A 20,712-nucleotide genomic window follows, 5' to 3' on the forward strand; every position below is an offset into this window, starting at 1 on the left:
AATACACAAGAATTGTCTCTTTGGGAAAGGCAAGTCTAACACAAAGATAACAATCAAACAACCTGGTGACATGTGGGACACCAGGTCCAATCAAGTCCTAACAGGTGTGGGGATGGAAGAGTAGCCCACATACTATGTTAGCTGTCCCTGGACCCAATGACATCTAAAGTCTTTGTAAAATCAAATGCATGACATTTATACCACTTAATATAGAGGAAATCATTCTTGGAACTTACAATATAGAACAGATAACTTCTAAGCTCTGTTCTTTTTTTTTTTTTCCTTTTGGACTCTTAAATCAAGTGTTTATTTTCACTAAGTACCTAATTCTTCATAGGGACAATGTATAATCCAGTTGAGAAACAATGACTTATTTTTTAAGGATAATACAATTATTGTACAGAGAAAGTGGATAGTCCAGAAAAACATTTTTTAAAAAAAGAGTAAAAAGCAGACATTGTGTCTACACTGATTTAAAGTCCCTACTGAATTATTCAGCACCCCCTACTCCGATTTGCCTGCTAAGACATGGTTTATGAGTCATCCGTGAGGAACAGTAAAATATACTGCACTCGAGTAAAAATAAGTAGGAACATTTAATAATAAATCTACTTTCTTGATAGTCTTGGGTCATCATTAAATACTGATCACTTGGAGAAGTGTTGGGCTGTGTGAATCTTCCCTCCCCTCACAGAAAGGCCAGAAGAAAATCAGCCCTGGGCCCTGCCAGAAGATGATGGAATATCTGACATGACATGAAACACGGAGAAGAAAATAATATTGATTTTAAATGCCTGGAACCTGGAGTTCACTTATCGAGATGAACAGCAAAGTTTCTGGTTATCTTTTCCTTGTGATCACTATAAAATGACTTCTTGTCCCTTGAAGTAAGAAAGGACACATAGTCCCAATTTTTTACTTATAACGCTAAGTAGAAAATAGCAATTTGACAAAGGGGTCAGAAAAGAACATTTGCTAGGATTCTGGCTCTTGAATAAAGCATAGGCAAGTTATTGTTTATAAATAAAAAGAACTGTACATATATATTTTCGATTTCCATTTTAGCGTTTCTTTAAAGATTTGTAAAATGGAACTTTAGAGGAACATTGGAAGGATTTAATTACATCATCCTTATAGGTAGTTGCCATAAAATGGAGGGTGGACTACAGCTGACAATGATTTTTCCCATCTGTGAGAATCTTCTTAAAGAAAATGTGCATAAGATTAAAAACAAGTCGCATACATTTCTGCTCAGAAAGAATTACAGAAAACAGCAACTTAATATCTGATGCTTACTAAATGCAGGCAATACTCCCACAGATGGCAAACAGAAAATCCAGCAGAAAATGAAGTACCCAGGGTTGGTGGAATGAATAAACTTGAATCTAGAAAATGCCAGGAGTTGAACACTCCACCACATCAAGGAAAACATCTGTGAATCAGTCTTGAGAGGCATTTCAGATGGGACATCAGTGTGAATGAAGGGATTCATTTTACAGACAGAAAGTTCTAGAACCCCCCATCTAGCAACTTACCCACTGTGTGCAGAGTACTTACCAGATGGCTGGGGACTGATTGAAGGTGACGTCCACTTAGTCAAATCACAGCGCTGTCCTCTGTGGAGGAAGGACACAGATCAGAGAAAAATCAATGTGAATGAAATTTAGAATTCTCATGGAAAGAGACAGCCCTTTGCACTTCAAAATCAAAACCTATAATATTCTTTAAATCACATGAGAAAGAGACATTAATAAATTAGTGACATTAGTTTCTAAATGGATGACAAAAACAATCATCAAATCAGAAATCTTAGTGCTACACCCAGCCCATAGGGTTTAAACACTCTCTCTACTAAGCTGCTGATCTACAATTCAACCTCTTAACCTATCAAAATAATTAAGCAGCAGTTGAACAACAATGATATCCATAATGTTCTAGAAGTAGATATAATGATCTTTCCCTGATTGATAGTGAAACTGATAGTAATTTTAAGAAATCTTTCAAAGAAGAGCGGTGCTGAATAGGAAAGGTTTACAATGAAAATGTATCTATGTACAAATAGTCATTATTTTTGATGTGTGTTTTTGTATTGCCTTCATTAGCAAGTTGTTATGTAGTTTTGGACTTGACATTGAATTTAGATTTCAAGACCTTTCCAAGATTTTGTGTTGGGTGGGGAAGTGGCATAGTTCCAGGTGGTGTCAGAAGTACATAGAAGCAAGAGGAAGCCCATCTGCATTTGGAAAGAAGTTAGAGGCAGAAAAATTGGTCAAATGAAATATGGGAAAATGATGTCTGTAAAATCTGAACTGGGATTTTCCCAAGGTCATCACTTATTTATGGAGATGTCTACAGTAAAGTCCCCGGTAGAAAGGTACATCAACAAATGAAAAATATGTCATTACAAAAAAAAAAAAAAAAAAAAAAAAAAGCAGACTTGGGTCTATATAGACAGACATGGAAAAAAATTCTCAGGTCATAGTATTACTTTTTAAAAACTCAAGTAATGTAGTAATATGTGTACTATGACCCCAGTGTGTTAAAATAAACCTCACTAATCTAGGTGTAAAAACACAGACATGAATATTGTTATATGCAGAGAACATATTTGAAGGGATAACAAGAAACTCAACTGGGCTGCCTCTGGAGAACTGGTACTGTAGGGACGTAAAAAGGGCCTTTGCATTTTAACCTAACATTGAACAATTATGCAATATTTTATCACAAAATATATTACTTTTACAATTAAAATTGAAAAAACAAGAATCCAATTCATCTAAACTTCCTATGGAAATAAACATTCCATTTTAAGTATATAGAAATAGAGAATATGCAGCATCATCTACACATACTTCACTGATTTATTTATTTATTTTATTATTATTATTTTTTTGGCCACACTGTGAGACTTGTGGGATCTTAGTTCCCCAACCAGAAATCAAATCCAGGCTCCTCGTGGTGGAAGCATGGAATCCTAACCACAGGACTGCCAGGGAATTCCCATTACTTCACTGTTTAGTAAATATTTACTATGACCCAGCTCTAAGCATGGATTGCATCATCATATTTAATCGACATAAAAACTCTAAAATGTTTGTACTGTGATTATTCCCATTTTATAGAAGAGAAAACTGAGAAGTTTGGTGTCTATTCAAGAATTACACAAAGCTGGCATTCAAACCCAGGCACCCTGACCAATGTTTAGGTTCCATGGTACTACCCCCTCCATGGCATTTACCATAGTTTCAATATTGCATTTATACTTGTAGTGATGTATTAATATGAGACTGTAAATTCCATGGAGACAGGGATCATGTGTGTATTAGAACCATGATGTATATCCCCAGCACCGAGATAGTGCCTCCCCACAGCTTCATTGAAAAGGTGAATAATTAAGTGCCCCTCCTAGAGCTGGGAAGTTAAAAATGTTTTATGTCTCTTGGGACTGTAAAACAAGACGAGTTCCAAAAAAGGTCACTGATTAATAACCCTGCTTGGGCTTCCCTGGTGGTGCAGTGGTTGAGAGTTTGCCTGCCGATGCAGGGGGCACGGGTTCGTGCCCCGGTCCGGGAAGATCCCACATGCCGTGGAGAGGCTGGGCCCGTGTGCCATGGCCGCTGAGCCTGTGTGTCCGGAGCCTGTGCTCCACAACGGGAGAGGCCACAACAGTGAGAGGCCCGCGTACCGCAAAAAAAAAAAAAAAAAAAAAACCCTGCTATACCATGCTCCTCGTTTTGAGGAACCACTTGCTACACATGTCCTTCTGTACCCAGAGATTTAAAGACTGGACAGAGTTTCGCTTTCCTTCTATAATTCCCTAAGTGACTATCCAGCATAAAACTGATGCATTGTTCCATAAGCCTTTCTGCTTCATGGCTAGGATATTGCAAAATTTGGGAAAGCCAATGTTGAAATACTTAACTACATGGGACTTCCCTGGTGGTGCAGTGGATGAGAATCTGCCTGCCAACACAGGGGACACAGGTTCGATCCCTGGTCCGGGAAGATCTCACATGCTGTGGAGCAACTAAGCCCGTGTGCCACAACTACTGAGCCTGCTCTCTAGAGCCTGCGAACCACAACTACTGAGCATGTGTTCCGCAACTACTGAAGCCCTTGTGCCGAGAGCCTGTGATCTGCAAGAAGAGAAGCCACCACAGTGAGAAGTCTGCGCACTGCAATGAAGAGTAGCCCCCGCTCACCCCAACTAGAGACAGCCCACATGCAGCAACAAAGACCCAACACAGCCAAAAAATAAAAATTAAATTAAATCTTAAAAAAAAAGTTAAAAAAAAAGAAATACTTAACTACAAAGAGGTGAAGCAGTATAAACTGTTTGTCATGAATTATTTAGCTACTGGCGTATAGGGAGCAAACTACTATAACTGACTTAGTGTTGTAGTCATATGTGAATCAAGGCCTCAACCTACCAACTTTTTCATCCTAATATTATTACTCTAGGTGTTGAAGGGTGTAAATGGGTCTTTGGTAAAGGAGAGACGGAATGGATGAGTGAGTGTGTGTGTCTGTGTGTCTGTGAGTAGGCCTCTATGAATCTCTGTGTGTTTATGTGTCTTTGTGTGTGCACTGGTCTTTCAAAAGAGGAAAGATAGTTTTCTATAATGTAAACAGAAACCTAATAAATAGTTACACAAAATCCCCAAATCTCAGATTCTATTAGTGTTGGTGTAAACAACAGCTGTTTTTCATTCAACAAGGGTGCCAAGACTATTAAAAAGGGAAAGATAAATCCACACACAGAGGAATGAAGGTGGACTCCTATCTCACACCATACACAAAAAATAGCTCAAAATGGATCATAGATGTAAATATAAGATCTAAAACTATAAAACTCTTAGGAGTAAATATAGGAACAAATCTTTGTGACCATGGGTTAGGCGATGGTTTCATAGATATAACACCAAAAGCACAAACAATGAAAGAAAAAAATAGATAAGTTGGACTTCACCAAATTAAAAACTTCTGTGCTTCAAAGGTCATCTTCAAGAAAGTGAAAAGACAACCCAAAAAATAGAAGATTTTTGCAAATCACGTATCTGATAAGAGACTTATATCCAGAATATTTTAAGAAGAACTACTATAACTTAACAATAAAAAGACAAATAACTCGATTTAAAAATGGGTAAATAATCTGAAGAGACATTTCCCCCCAGAAGATATACAAATACATAAAGAGATGTTCAACCATAAGAGAAAATTAAGTCAAAACCACAATGAGATACTACTTCACACCCACTAGGATAACTATAATCAGAAGACAGGTTAGAAAAAGCGTTAATGAGAATTTGGAGAAATCAGAACCCTCCTACATTGCTTGTGGGAATATAAAATGCTTCAGCTGCTTTGGAAAACATCTTGGCAATTCCTCAACTGGTTAAACATAGAATTACCATATGGCTCAGTAATTCTGTTCCTAGTTATGTACTGAAGAGAAATGAAAATACATGTCCACAAACAAAAAATTTTCATGTACTTTTTTCATGGCAGCATTATTTATAATAGCCAGAAGGTGGAAATAATCCCAATGTCCATCAACTGATGAATGGATTAAAAAATGTGATATATCCATACAATAGACTGTGATTCAGCAATAAAAAGAATGCAACACGAATACATGTGACAACACGGATGAACCTTAAAAAAATTATACTAAATGAAAGAAGCCACTCACAAAGGCCACATATTATATGACTCCATGTATATGAAATGTCCAGAATAAGCAAATCCACAGAGATAGAGAGCAGATTAGTTGTTGTGCAGGACTGGAGGGGCAGAGAAGGTGGGGAGTGGACACTCAGGGGTGTGGGATTTCTCTTTGGGGTGATGAAAATGTTCTGAGATTAGACTGTAGAAACGGTTGCACAACTTTGTGAATATACTAAAAACCACTAAATCATACATTGTGAGTGGGTGAATTTTATGTTTTGTAAATGATATTTCATTAAAGCAGTTAAAAAAAAAAAGGTTATCTTTCAGTAAGTTTGCCAGTGAATATTAGTTGGCTTCTTTCAAAAATGACAAAATACTTACACTCTCCAAGAAAACAGTAAGTAGTAAACATTACATTTTTCCGAGACAAACTATTGTAATTCTCCATGGGATTTCTTGTGATGGGAAATACATACAATTATATTTTACCTTTGCCAAAGAAGAGTGTATGCCTGCAAAGTACCACAAATGACAGATGCCACAGTGCTTGAGATATAGTCTTATTTCAAAGCAATGAGGAACTTTAGCCAAGTGTGAAGTTTCTGTTTCTTAGTGGAGGGGGAAAAAAACCTACAAATATCTCAGGCTTACATTACGAGGCCTAATTTTGTGAATCTATGTACTGAACACAAAGGACTAGCTCTTCTCAAGATATTCAATATTGAAATTTTGTTTTCAAGTGAAGAATAACTGGGCAAGACTGAATCAAAACAGAGATCATTTCACTGTGATCTGCTACTGAACATGGAAAATTATTGTTTTGCAAAGAAACAGAATGTTAGAAAACAGTTATGTCAGTGAGCTTGTGCAGTGTAACCAACCACCTCAAACCTGTGTGGCTTAAATCAGTAAATATTTATTTTGGTTTGCACAATGATCTCAAGTTGGTGAGAATGGCAAGAGTGTAGATCCCACTGCACAAGCACTTCTCAAGCCTCTGCTGTGTCACATGTGCTAACGTAGCATTGGGCAAAGTAAGCCACGTGGTCAGGCCCAGATTCAAAGGATGGAGAGAGAGCCCCACTTCTTGATGGGGCTTTGCACCCTTTAAGGGCATGGATACAGGGAGGGAAAGACTTGGCGGCCATCTTTACAATCAACCATAGTATTGTTTCCAAATGGAACACACTCCCACTGATGGCCCACAGATATTTTACAGTTTATTACAGTACAGTTTTTATTCATGGTACAGCTTACATGTAAAATATATGTATTTTACCATGGTACATGGAGTGAGAATGTGCAGTGCATATACATTAATGCAACTTCTATTTATGGAAAATGATATCAGGTCTCTATTGAAATTAATCATATCACTATAAATATACTAATGGCTATTTACTATAGTAACGTTATCATGTTACCTGTTATTTATCAGTTATCTTTTCTTTTTAAGTGAATATATTTAAGTGGAAAAGATGAGTAATAAGTTCAGGTGAAAGACAGATTTCGCCAAATCCATAGAAGTGGCTCAGGAGTAACCCAAGTTTAGAAACCCATGGGGTAGGACAATGCTTCTGAAACTTAACATACATACAAATCGCCAAAGTTATCGGCAGATTCTGGATGAGACCAGAGATTCCGCAGCTCTAACAAGCTCCCGGGAGGTGCTGATGTTGCTGGTTCTACAGCACACCCTGAGCAGCAAGCACATAGAAGAGCAGAAGCCTGGCTCTCAGAGAAAGCCAAGAACATTCATTTACCAGCCGTGTGGTCTTCAAGCAGCTGACTGCACCTCTCTATCATTCCTCATCTGTAAGATGTAGGTAATCTTAACACCCATCTCAGAATCTCTCTCTCTCTCTCTCTCTCTCTCTCTCTCTCTCTCTCTCTCTCTCTCTCTCTCTATATATATATATATATATATATATATATATATATATATATATATATATATATATATATCACCTTGCTGTACCCTGAAACTAACACTATATTGTAAGTCAACTATAGGTATATTAAAAAAAAAAAGCAGTAGGATCTTTGAAACTCATTTTGCCAAAGCAATCACATTTGATACTTTCACATAGAGTATGCACACGCTGACGTCTCCTCAGAGCCACTCCACAAGCATATATTGAGCACCCCCTGTGGCCTGACCCTGTCCTTGGCTCTGAGGACATGACAGTGACCAAGCAAGAGAAACCACTATCCAAGTTGAGCTCACACCCCAAACTCCAAACTGCTCACATAACTCTCTCCTCTGAGTTGCACAGAAAGAGAGGCTGCCGAGGGCCTGATGTGGCCACATTGTTTACACTTCCCTATGGTGATCTTTGAACATTTGAGCTGATTGTTAACACTTACATAATGGGAGATTTCATATAAATCATCGGAACCCCAGTGCCTCTTGGAAATCTGGAAGACTGGGCAGCAGGGACCCAGAGAGCCGCCTGTACGCCAGCCACAGCTGAGAGGTGGCTGTCGCTCCTGAGAAGGTCTGGGTCTGCCAGGTCCCCACAGCGCCCCCTCCTGATCACTTCCACCAGATGGCCCCTCACCCATGTTCTCTGGCTCCTCCCTGCGCTGGGTTATCGACCCCCCCCCCACCCCCAGATGAAACCACAGTCAGCAATGCTGATGAGCAAGGAAAGACAGGGAGTCCACCTTTCTAGTCTGTGCATTTTCCCTTTACCATCGCGCAATAAATGTCTAGCAAGGGAGCAATTTCGTCATTCCTTTGCCCTTCCCTAAAGTCTAAAACTGCCAGTTTGAGAAACCATTCTAAGCTCTGCCCAGAAAAGTTATAGCTCTTGAATCTGTCATTTACTGTGGCTAACTTGATCTAAAATGGTTAACTGGGGGCTCTTTATAGGAGTTTATTATGAGTCATTTTATGAGTGGTTTTTTTTTTTTTTTTTTGCGGTACGCGGGCCTCTCACTGTTGCGGCCTCTCCCATTGCAAAGCACAGGCTCCGGAAGCGCAGGCTCAGCGGCCATGGCTCACGGGCCCAGCTGCTCCGCGGCATGTGGGATCTTCCCGGACTGGGGCACGAACCGTGTCCCCTGCATCGGCAGGCGGACTCTCAACCACTGTGCCACCAGGGAAGCCCCATGAGTGTTATATATATATTTTTTCTCTAAATAGTGGCAATGGCTTTGCAATTACCTAACTACCTTCTTTTGTCTGGTTTCCCTTGTGAATTGGACACAAATTTAGTAGCTCTTGGTACTGTAGGTCAGAAGTCTGGGTCCAGCTGCTGGGCTCTCTGCTGAACATCTTACAAGGCTAAAATCAAGGTCTCTTTAGGCTTCCTTCCTTTCTGGAGCCTGAGGAATGATCCACTTCCAAGTTCAGGCAGGTTGTTGGCCAGTTTCACTTCCTTACAGTCATAGGACTGGGGGCTGTTCCCAGCTGGCTGTCAGCAGGGGGCCAAGCCAAGCACCCAGATGCTATCTACACTCCTTGCCTCACAGCCCCACCTCTTCCAGGTCAGCAGTGGACAATCTCCCCCGCATGGAATCCCTCTCTCTCCTTGAATCTTTCTTTAGTCCCTACTAGAGACTCAGCTGACTAGGACAGGCCCACCAAAGAAAAGCTCATTCTGCAAGTCAGCTGCACCATCTAACATAAACTCATCACAGGAATGACATCCATCAAGGTCACAGTCGCCAGGGTAGGAGTCCTGGGGCCACACAAGAATTCTGCCTCTTATACCTAGTACCTAATTACTGCATGCATTTGTTGTCTGTATGCATTTTTTTTTTTCCTCAGGTTGGGAGCTGACATCATGTCACAAGGGAGGCTAACTGGCCAACAGACAGGATGCATGGAAGTTAAACCCAGTGAGTAGCTTTGTAACAGTTCTCCCATTCATCAGTAGAGTAGCTAATGCTCTAACCCTAAGAATGCATGTACTCTGCCAACTTCCAGATGTATATGAGATGTTTGTCTTCTTGAACTTAAACTGACCTTATGAAATTAGATGTGTAGAAAATTGATATTCTGAAGGAGAAGGAGGGGGAGAAGAAGGAGAAGAAGGAAAAGAAGAAGAAAACAGATACATAACTAGTACCTAGAAGGACCAAAAAAGAATTTTTAAGTATCCAGATACCAACATGCGCTAAATTTTTTTTAATTAAATTGTTATGTTTTCTACATGGTCTCAACAAATTTAACAGCTTTTCACTCAACAGACTTGGCTATTTGGAAATTACATAGAGGCAATGTATACATAACCACACTAACAGTTGAAGGAAAAGGACAAAAATAATTAAAAGCACGCTTAATATAGTCACTAGCTCATGGCATAATAACCAATTAATGAGAAATTACTAAGTCCAGGTACTGCTCTCAGTGTTTCATGTATATTAACTCATTAAATCTCACCAAACTCCATGTAGCAGAAACTTTCTACAGATGAGGAGACTGAGTCACAGGGTAGTTATATTACTGATCCAGAGCCACGTGGTGAGCAAGAAAAGGCATGTGAATTCAAACCGTGGACCCTTCCTCTTAAAATCGTAGCTGTCTGTGCACTCATCTGTGTTTCCATGTTGTGAAATAGGGGTGCTTCCTGCACTTATTATACAGCACAAGGTGGTGGCCAGGCACCTATGCACTGCACTCAAATAGATCTGGTTCACATCCAAGGCCGAGGGGTGAGAGTTGGGGCTGCAGCCTTGCCAAGGGGTGTGACTCTATAATTTGCATAAAGATACCCCATGTGCCAGCAGCAGCCTTGTCCAAGCAAGCCTATGAAGTCTTCTTAAAAAAGAAAATAACCCAGGCATTCCTTAACCCCCTATATCCTTATTTGGAAGAGGAGAGATTAAAACTGTGATTGATTCCTTCTTTCTCTTTTTTTCATTCCTTCTTTCTCTTTTTTTCATTCCTTCCAAACCCTTTTCCATTGTCCTATATTTGAAATTGAGAGATTATGAAAAGATGGCAACAAAGCAAAAGCTAACACTAGAAGCAAAGAATAGAAACCACTGGCTCCCTTTCCTACTATAGAGAAGAAAGTGAGCCTTTCTTTAGATAATGAGAAAGGAAAAACCTGTAGTTCAGTACCCTCCAACCTTTTCCATCAGTTCCACCCAGCCAAAGCAGGGGCATCATGGCACCGGGTGCCATCAGCAGCACAGACCCCAAGAAACACAGGCTTAGCAGTTGTAATAATAGGTCACTGGAGGCGGAGATGGAGGTGGAGGTGGAAGCAGAGTCAGGGTGGGGGACACATCCTGATATCTGTTTTAAAGGAACCCTTGATTTCTGAGGGGGAGGGGAGTGGGGGAGAGATGGATTAAGAGTTTGGGGTTAGCAGATGCAAACTATTATATATAGGATAGATAAACAACAAGGTCCTACTGTATAGCACAGGGAACTATATTCAATATCCTGTGATAAGCCATAATGGAAAAAAACATGAAAAATTATATATATATATATATATATATATATATATATACACACACACAATTGAATCACTTTTCTGTACACCAGAAACTAACATAACATTGTAAACCAACTATACTTCAATTAAAAAAAATAGAAAAGGAACACTTGCTTTCAATGATGCATTTCCACAACTAAGTTGGACAAGCCCATGTGTCAGGTGGCATTTACTCAGTGATTACTCCTGGTACCGGCAAGGCGCTGACCAAGGACTGTTACCACCCAGGGTCCTCTCTGTGAGGAGGTGAGTGATTAGAACTATTCTTTAAACAGTCCTCTTTATGTTCTCCTATGGTTCCGTCTCGGCTCCATTGCCCTGGTGGGCACAGAGAAGAAATTACAGAAGTATACATGTATTTTGTCAGAGAAACCTCTCTTTAATCTGATGCTTTCTGGAGTTGCTTATTTGGCGGAGGTCTTAGTTTTTCCCAAGTTTTATTTGGTAGAATTTCTCAAGCCACATAATTTGACTTAAAATTGCTATACACTGCAGCCAGAACAGTCAAATAGGTTTGAGATCAGACATAATTCTCAAGGTCCTTGGCTGCCTGTGGTCGGCAGCGATCCCTCAGAACATTCAAACAGGGTCTTAGTTTCAGAATCTTGGATGTGTGCCAACCCAGGTAATTATTCTCTGCCTACCTTATTTCCCCAGCCAATTTTAATTGAAAATGGTATTATCCTTTACCTCAGCTCTAATCTGCTCTGAAGTGTCCCTGTGTCCTCCTTCTTCCTTCCATCATAAGCTAACTGAGCTGGTTTCTTTTTGAAGCTTAAGTTAAAAAAAAAGAAATGTTTCTGAGTCTCCCAAGGGGGAAAATATCAGATAAATATGAGCCATTTAATTAGTCTCAAACCAGTACACCGAATACCACTGGCAGCAGCTGCAAGAAACCCCACCTTGATGCCTAACCTTATGAAAAGTTTCTTTTGTGGATAGAAATACAAAGGTTTTCTTACTAAAAACTGACCAAAAAAGAAAAAAAGTGTGGGAGGAGGGAGTGGGAGAGACAAAGTAATGACTTTACTCTCCTGAAATGATTTTAAAAGGTACTGTTGCCTTGATTCAGAGTTGGCAGAACAAAATGCACCATTTAACACAGGATGCCCGAAATTTAATGAAAATGCAACAGAAATGTGCTTTTTGGTTACTTCCAACAAGCATGCACTTAAACCAGTAATGTCCAATAGAAATAAGATGAAAACCGCAATTGTGAGTTACATATGTAATTTTAGTTTCCAGGAGCACTATTAAAAAGGTAAAAAGAAACAGAAAACTACTCAGCAATAAAAAGGGAAAGAACTCTTTTTTTTTTTTTTTTTTTTTTTTTGCCGTACGCGGGCCTCTCACTGTTGGGGCCTCTCCCGTTGCAGAGCACAGGCTCAGGACGCACAGGCTCAGCGGCCATGGCTCACGGGCCCAGCCGCTCCACGACATGTGGGATCTTTCCGGACCGCGGCACGAACCTGTGTCCCCTGCATCGGCAGGCGGACTCTCAACCACTGCGCCACCAGGGAAGCCCGGAAAGAACTCTTGATAACATAATTTGGATAGATCTCAAGGGAACTTTGCTGAGCAAAAAAAGCTAATCTCAAAAGGTTACAAACCATATAGTTCCATTTGTATGGCATTCTTGAAATGACACAAGTACACAAATGGATAACAGATTACTGATTTCCAGTAGTTAGGGAGGAGAGGAGGTAGGCTATGGCTACAGTATCTGGCAAACATGATCCTTGCGATAGAATTCTTATGTATTTTGACAGTGGTGGTGGTCATATGAATCTACACAGGTGAATAAATTGCACAGAACTAAACACACACACACACAGAGACACACAGACACCAGTACATGTAAATTTGGCAAAATCTGAATAAGGTCAGTGGGCTGTATCCATATAAATTTTGTGGTTGTGATGCTACACCTAGGCTGTGTAAGACGGTACCAACTGCATGTGGACCTATGATAGTCTGAGAATTAAAAGTTTAAAAATGTGAATTTAATATTAATAAGAGTTAACCCAGTATTTGCAGAATTTTCTTATATAATTGAGGTACATGTAATTGATAGAAAAATTACTGAGATAGTTTAAAATTCCTCTTTTTTTCTTTTTTTCTTCTTGCATTCTAAGTCTTTGGAATCCAGTGTGTAGTTTACACTTAGAGAACATTTCAACTCCCACGTGTGGCTCTGACTCCAGGTACTGGGTAGCAAAAATGCTTCAAACTGAGCCTAATATCCATTTCCCAACCCCCTCCAGTGACACAAACTAACATTGAAACACCTTTGCTTTCTGGAAATCTCTCCTAGGGCAGGTTTATAATGAAAACCTTAGAGCTTAGACAGTCACAGGAAAATATGATCGGCTGGGAGAGAAAATTTCATCACTGGTACCAATCTGAATTTGTTTTGGACCACAGATCCAAGATACAAATGAATAACTAATCCCTATTAAGGAGAAGTCTAGTATCTTCTAAGAAATAATTCCTAAGAAGAATTTCAAAAGCTATAACACATAGACTGGGCTCAAGGATTAAGATTTTAAACTAGTTTTGAATCTTTGTAACTTTTCCTATTGGGTTTTTTCTCTCTCTCTTTGCTTTCCTACTTCCCCGTGGTGATTAGAAGTGTGATGATTTAAATAAGAAAGCCTTGTGGGTTTGTGCTTCAGAGCCATGAAACTCAGAGATTCAATTTTCCTCTTCTGGCAGTCATGGAGGAGAAAGAAACAGGTGATAAGTGTGTGATGGCAACTTTGAAAAATACGTAAAATTAGGCCAAATCTCTTGGGACTCTGAAAAGTGAAACAGAGAGCAGACTTGGTTCTCAGACCAGGTGTGATAAGAAGCCCAGGGCTCAATCTCAAAAGACCAGTGCAGTCTCCATCCTCTAGAAAAAGTGGAAACGAGATGAGGAAATACTATTCCCAAATGGAGCCTTGAGGTATAAAAAGAGTGGGTTTTGGAATGAGAGAGACCTATCTTTGAGAATACAAGTCAATTAACCTCTCTTGGCCCTAGCTTCCTTGTTTGTAAAGCAGCAAAATTATCTACCTGCCTCATTGTTGTGAAGTTAAACGGAATAATACATGAAAAGTGCTTATCACATTCCCCAATCCAAGGTGGGTGATCAATTACTGTCCTCTCCCTCCTCCTCTATTTCTGCACTCAAGTAACGAGGCACACAGAGAAAATGATGTGTGCAAATTAAGCTAAGAATAGTAACAGCAGAAACCCGAGTTGTTGCTCTAGAGTAATGCCAGAGAGAAAAATCTTTCATTTTAATCTGTTGTGCTTCACTTCTAATCTGCTGGTAGGAAGCTGGTTTCAGGATCAATCTAGATTTATAGCACTCTTGAGACAGCTAAGTACGAGAGAAGCAGGTACCCCTAAGGCAGAGGACACAAAAGAGTCTAGAAAAATGGAAACAGGGCTGGCTTGACCAGAGAATCATGACCTGAAAAACCTTTATGTAGTCACATCTTTTATAAACATAAAATGCATCCTCCAGTCAGCAAATGAAAATAGAAAAAATAATAAGTAAAGAGTATGGCACAGCCTACAAGAACCACTCAAAGCCTTAAGTTCTCTTGTTATGAATTATGTAAATTTGAGACTGGTATTTATGTTTGTCGGATTGTCTTTTTGGTCACAGACACTGGTCAACCACTTGTTCTATGAGAAATTACATCACCAGCTGGCCCACTGGAGCCGAATACACTGGGATATGGCAACAAGTTGGGTTTTTATTGATGGAATTGAACTCTACAAACTCTTCAAGACCCAGAACATGGCTGCTGAGGCCAAGGCCCTGACACAGGTACCATATTGAATAGATGGGCTCCAAATGCACAATCTAGAATAATCTGTATGGACAACAGCCTGCTCTGATTCTGTTTCCTGTTCATCTGCACTTGATTTTAGGAACAAACTAAAGCAGCTGATTTATCTACAACTCTAACAAGTTCTCCGTCTTTGTCAGCACCACCACCGGCACCAAACTAGGCTAACCAGCTGGCAGGATCCCTCTGAAACAGCTTCTGGGAGAATGTGGGATGGTTTTTTGCTATTGCTACTTCTGACCCCAGAATCAAAGTCTACGAGTACTACCTGAAGCAAGACTAAGTCTTGCAAGGAAACCCCAGCAACTGAAGTAAAATGAAATGAGGAACTAAGACACAGATGTGCTCACTCTCCTAGGACATTCAGGCTTCATCAGTGGCTGGACTCAGAGGCAGAGCTGGTTTTATTAATCAAGAGGATTAATTCCCTGTTTTTTATTTGCATATAGTAAAATTCACTCTTTCTGGTATGCAGTTCTATGAGTTTTGAGAAATGCATACAATCGCATTACCAACACACAAATCAAGACATAAGACAGTTCCATTACCCCCAAATCTCTCTCACGCTGTCCCTCGGCAGTTAGCCCCTCCTCTCAATCCCACCCAACCTCTGGGTGTTAAGGAATCATACACCACATAGCCTTTTGAGTCTGACTCTGACTTCCTCCACTTAGCACGATGCAGTTTTTGATCCATCGATGCTGATGTGTTCATCAGTAGTTTGTTCCTTTTTACTGCTGAGTAGTATTTCAATGTATGGATATACCACAGTTTGTTTTTTCATTCCCCAGCTGGAAGGACATCTGGGTTGTTTCCAGTTTCTGATGATTATAAATAAAGCTACTACAAATATTAGTGTACAGATTTTAGTGTGAAAATAAGTTTTCATTTCACTTAGTTAAGTACCCAGGAATGGGATTGCTGGGTCACGTGTAAGTTTATGTTTAACACTATATGAAACTGTCAATCTGTCTTCCAAAGTGGCTGTTCCATTTTATATTTTCACCAACAATGAATGTATGAGAATCACAACTGCTCTGCAACCCCACTCACTTAGTACTACCCATTTTTTTCTCCTTATTTTAGCTATTTTAATGGGTGTGGAAATACTGTGATTTTAAAATAATGAATCTTCAAGAGCAATCACATTTCAGAGTTCCATATTTCTTACCTTTAAGTCAGTAACATATTATCATCTTCCTTTTGGAGATAAGGCAACAAGCCCAGACAATTAAGTAAATTCACACATTTACAACATGCAACAATTTACAATTGTTGCATGTTGTAAATTACAATTACAACAATTTACAACAATTTAACCAGAAGAAGATATTCTGGTTAAATAAGAAATGTTCCAGGGCTTCCCTGGTAGCACAGTGGTTAAGAATCCACCTGCCAATGCAGGGGACACGGGTTTCCCTGGTCCAGGAAGACCCCACATGCCGTGGAGCAACTAAGCCCATGCGCCACAACTACTGAACCAGTGCTCTAGAGCCCATGAGCCACAACTACTGAGCCCATGTGCCACAACTACTGAAGCCCGTGCACCTAGAGCCCGTGCTCCACAACAGGAGAAGCCACCACAATGAGAAGCCTGTGCACCATAACGAAGAGTAACCCCTGCTCACTGCAACTACAGAAAGCCCACGTGCAGCAACGAAGACCCAATGCAGCCAAAATAAAAACAAAAACAAACAAAAAATGTTCCTTCTACAAGTTTGCAAGTATGTATTTAATACCTACAAATAATAATAATACATCAATAATAATAATCATAACAGAGTCCCACTTAACAATAGGAAATAACTTTCTCATGCATCATAACTTTCATTAGTTTAAAAATTCATAAATCATTGATAATTCAATCATATATATGTGTATATATAGTTGTATACATACTACACACAGAGAAACACATTTTACTACAAAAGAAAGTTTGTCAAGCATATTGGCAGTTTAAATTTGATCACAAAAGGGGGCGTATTTACTCTTTTAGAAAAAAGAAACTCAAAATTATACCAGCAATATTACATATTTGCATAATGATCGGGTTACAAATGTTAGCTATTCCAAGAAATATCTCCATTTTTCAAAAATGTATTGACTCTTTGTTCTGTTACTGTTTGTACTTTAAGAAAACTAAAGATATGGTTTTGAATTTTTAACATGTCTCATTTTTTTTACCACTTTGTTGTAATATTTACATGTCTTCTGCTAAGGATCATTTTATGCATTCCTTATCTATTCCCATAAATAGAACAGGAAATTAAATGTGTTCCATGAAAAATAGTTGTTTCACTCATTCAAAAAATATTTATTGGATTCCTATTGGGGGGAGGGGAAGAGAAGGATGATGTTTTTATTGTAGATAGGGGCCCCCAGTGGGGTCTCATTAATGAAGTGACATATGAGCAAAGACTTAAGAGAAGTGAGAGAGTAAGCCTTGTGAAGATCTGGAGGGAAAGGATTCCAGGAGGAGGGACTAGCAGGTGGAAAGACCCTAAGCCATGTTTTACAAGGCTGAAAAGATCAATGTGGCTGGAGCACAGCAAGGTGAGCTGGGGGACACTAAAAGGAGGTGAAATCAGCAAAAGGAAGCTAGATCATTCAAAGACGTGGAACAAACCTGATTCTCGGTTAAATGAGAAGCCAATGGAGCACTTTTAAGCAGCAGAGTTACATAGTCTGACCTAAGTTTTAAAGGAAACTTCGCTATTTGGAGAACCGACTGTAGCAAGGCAAGAGTGAAACACAGAAACCAATTAACAGGCCTGGTCAATGCTGGTTAACAGTTGACACTGGGGAAAGTGGTCAGTTCGGTACATATTTTGAATGTAGAGGCTGATGGATTGCGTGTATAGTGTAAGAAAAGGAAATGACTTCAAAGCTAAAAACTAGCATCGAAAATGTTAAAGAAACAGAATCATTTAGTCTGTAAAACAATGAATAGTTTCATTTTGACAAGGATTTTTAAGAACCTGAAACACAGTAACTGTATTGACTACCTGGCATCCAACTTTTGAGAGTCAGGAGTGAAGACAGGAAACTGAGACTCCATTTCCAATAAGTAGCTTTTGGAACACTTGCTGCCCTCTGTCACTGAGGGAGAGTCATTGAGAATTCTGAATAAAGATCAAAATCAGAATACCATTCTTTCTATTCTGCCCTTAATGACTTTTATGTAATATATTCCATATCAGCTATTGTAGCTGAGTTTGACAGGAATTATCCAGATGAATGGATGAAACAACAGACAAACAAAATGACTGAAATGTAAATAGATGAAGATTAATGCAATGGAGAGCATGAACCAACATGCAGGAAGAGATAAGACTCAAAATAGTAAATTATAATTTCAAAAGTTTCATATACTGCATCAATTGTCTAGAATAATAAAAAATCTGGAAGACCTGGGGTTTAGCATACAAATTTTTTTCATTCCTCTCAGAAAGTTAAGGATACTGTCAAGATGATAACCACTTGTTATAAAGATAACCTAATGTTTCAAGACTGAGAATAATACTTTTAAAGAAATTCAAGATAGTTTTGAAAGAACAGAGAGATTGAAATTATAAATAGCACTGCATAACTTTCCCCTAGATTTCAGTGTCTCTACCATCTAAGATTCAAGAGTGAGAAAAGCAGTCAATGCCATGCTAGCTAACTTGTTTCTCAGGACACCCCCAGAGATAGGGGTCACTTAAAAAGCCAACTGTCCTCTCATTACCTTATACAATGTTTCTACACCTTAAGTGTTTAAAAAATGCTTACTGAATGAATGAATGAATGAATGAAACTTTCTACCACCATTACCCAAGGAAACTCTTAGGATGGGGATTAATACATTGTCACAGTAGGAAGGTAAATACAATTCCATTTTTATAATCCTTCTTTTCCCAAGGCAGACCCAGTGTACTTCCCTAGTTATGATTCTGGGGGTTTGTGAAGATGACTTGGTGTTATGATCCTGATCCTGAAAACTACAGCATGTAAAGAAACAAACAGAAAAAGAGTAGAACCTATTTTGACATTTCCTAAGAAAGCTAAAGCACTTCAACATTTAGAAATGCTAGTGACTAGAGTCCCACTGGTAATACATGTTCTTGTCCCCACACCACATAAGAGGACAGACCAACCTTACCAAGCACCTTGGAAATCTTAAAGTTCTCCCGTGGAATTAATTACAGGCTACATCATGCCCCTCTTAACTTGGAGGATTCACCAGAGGTTGCATAAGGGTTAAAAAAGCTCTCTAGTGTTTCCATAGATGGCCTTCAAGAAGGAGAAATAAAACGTTAAATCAAAAGTCCGGGAACACAGTGATACACTAGTGAAAGAATTCATAAGCCATTCTTCAGTTCCAGTTTATAGACACGCCATCCCTCCAACTCCTCATGATTAGAGTGCAATGTTAATCATTCCCATCTCTGGAGCTGAGGTAATCCAAGGACAAATGAGTGACCAAAAATATCCCATTAATAGGACTACTCAGCCACATCACAATATTTCTTCTGAGTTGAAAACCATAACTCTATTTAATAGCACAAAGCCCTACATTTATTTGCATCTTACAAGTGATCATTCAGGGCACTGAAGCAGCTGGCTAAATCATCGTGCCCTTATTTAATTTACCATTCTCTCACATTTGTTCTGCTGCAGAAATGGGACTTCAGCTCCCTCTCGATAACTCCCTGACAACTTCGAACCAGAAAGAGTAAATTTACTTTCCTGATTTCTGACTCCATGAAGAAAGAGAACCAGTAACTGTGATACAATTTAATTGATGCAAACCTACCTTCTTCTCTTCCTTCTCTTTTTACAGCAAGATAAATGTTGACCAAAAGTGCACTAAGTGGTTTTTCCTTTGTTTCAATACCCTTTTATTGTGTTTGTTTCAAGAGGAAGGGAATGTGTTTTAGAGACAAACACCCTCAGATAAAACACGGTCTTTTCGATAAGAGTTGTTGAATGCTGACTGAGAACAACATTAAGAAAAATCTGAATATAAATGATGTAAAAACTTTGAGACTATACGTGTACAGACCTAATATGCCTAGGAAGATGGTTCACTTGCACAATTAGGGTTCCTTTTGCTGAGAAAGGACAACAGAGCTTCAGATCAGGAAGCTCCCCTAAGTCAGCACAAGGTTTGGTTTTGTTTCTGTTTTGGGACAGGGGAGCTTGATGATGTAAGCCTCTCCAGGAAAGTCCTATACAAGTGCCAGTGCAGGCTAGACCAGCACTGTCCAATAGAAATAAAATGCCAGCCACGTGTGTAATTTAAAATTCTCTAGTTGCCACATTAGAAAAGTAAAAACAGGCCAAATTAATTTAACTAATATATTTTAACCCAATGTATCCAAAATATTGTCATTTTTAGATGTATTCCATATATAAAAATTATTAATGAGATATTTTCCATTCTTTTTTTTTTTCATACTAAGCCTTTGAAATTCAGAGAGTATTTTAATCTTGCAAGCACATCTCACCTTGGGCTGCCCACATGTCACGTGTTCAACAGCCCGGTGGGGCAAATGGCTCTAATACTGGAGAGAACAAATCCAAGGCAGGTCCTAGAGAGAATCTGTGGGATGGATTAATGGGCAGTCAGTGAGCTGTGGGGTGGCAAAGTCTCTCTGCTACAAGATGGTTAGAAGCAAAAGAATTAGAGGGGCTTATAAAGTTCTTGGGCTGGAAGCACCTAAGATTTCTGTAAGTTCTTATAATAATCAGAACTTCTC

This window comes from Hyperoodon ampullatus (assembly GCF_949752795.1).
Source record: "Hyperoodon ampullatus genome assembly, chromosome: 14".
Lineage (NCBI taxonomy): Eukaryota > Metazoa > Chordata > Mammalia > Artiodactyla > Ziphiidae > Hyperoodon > Hyperoodon ampullatus.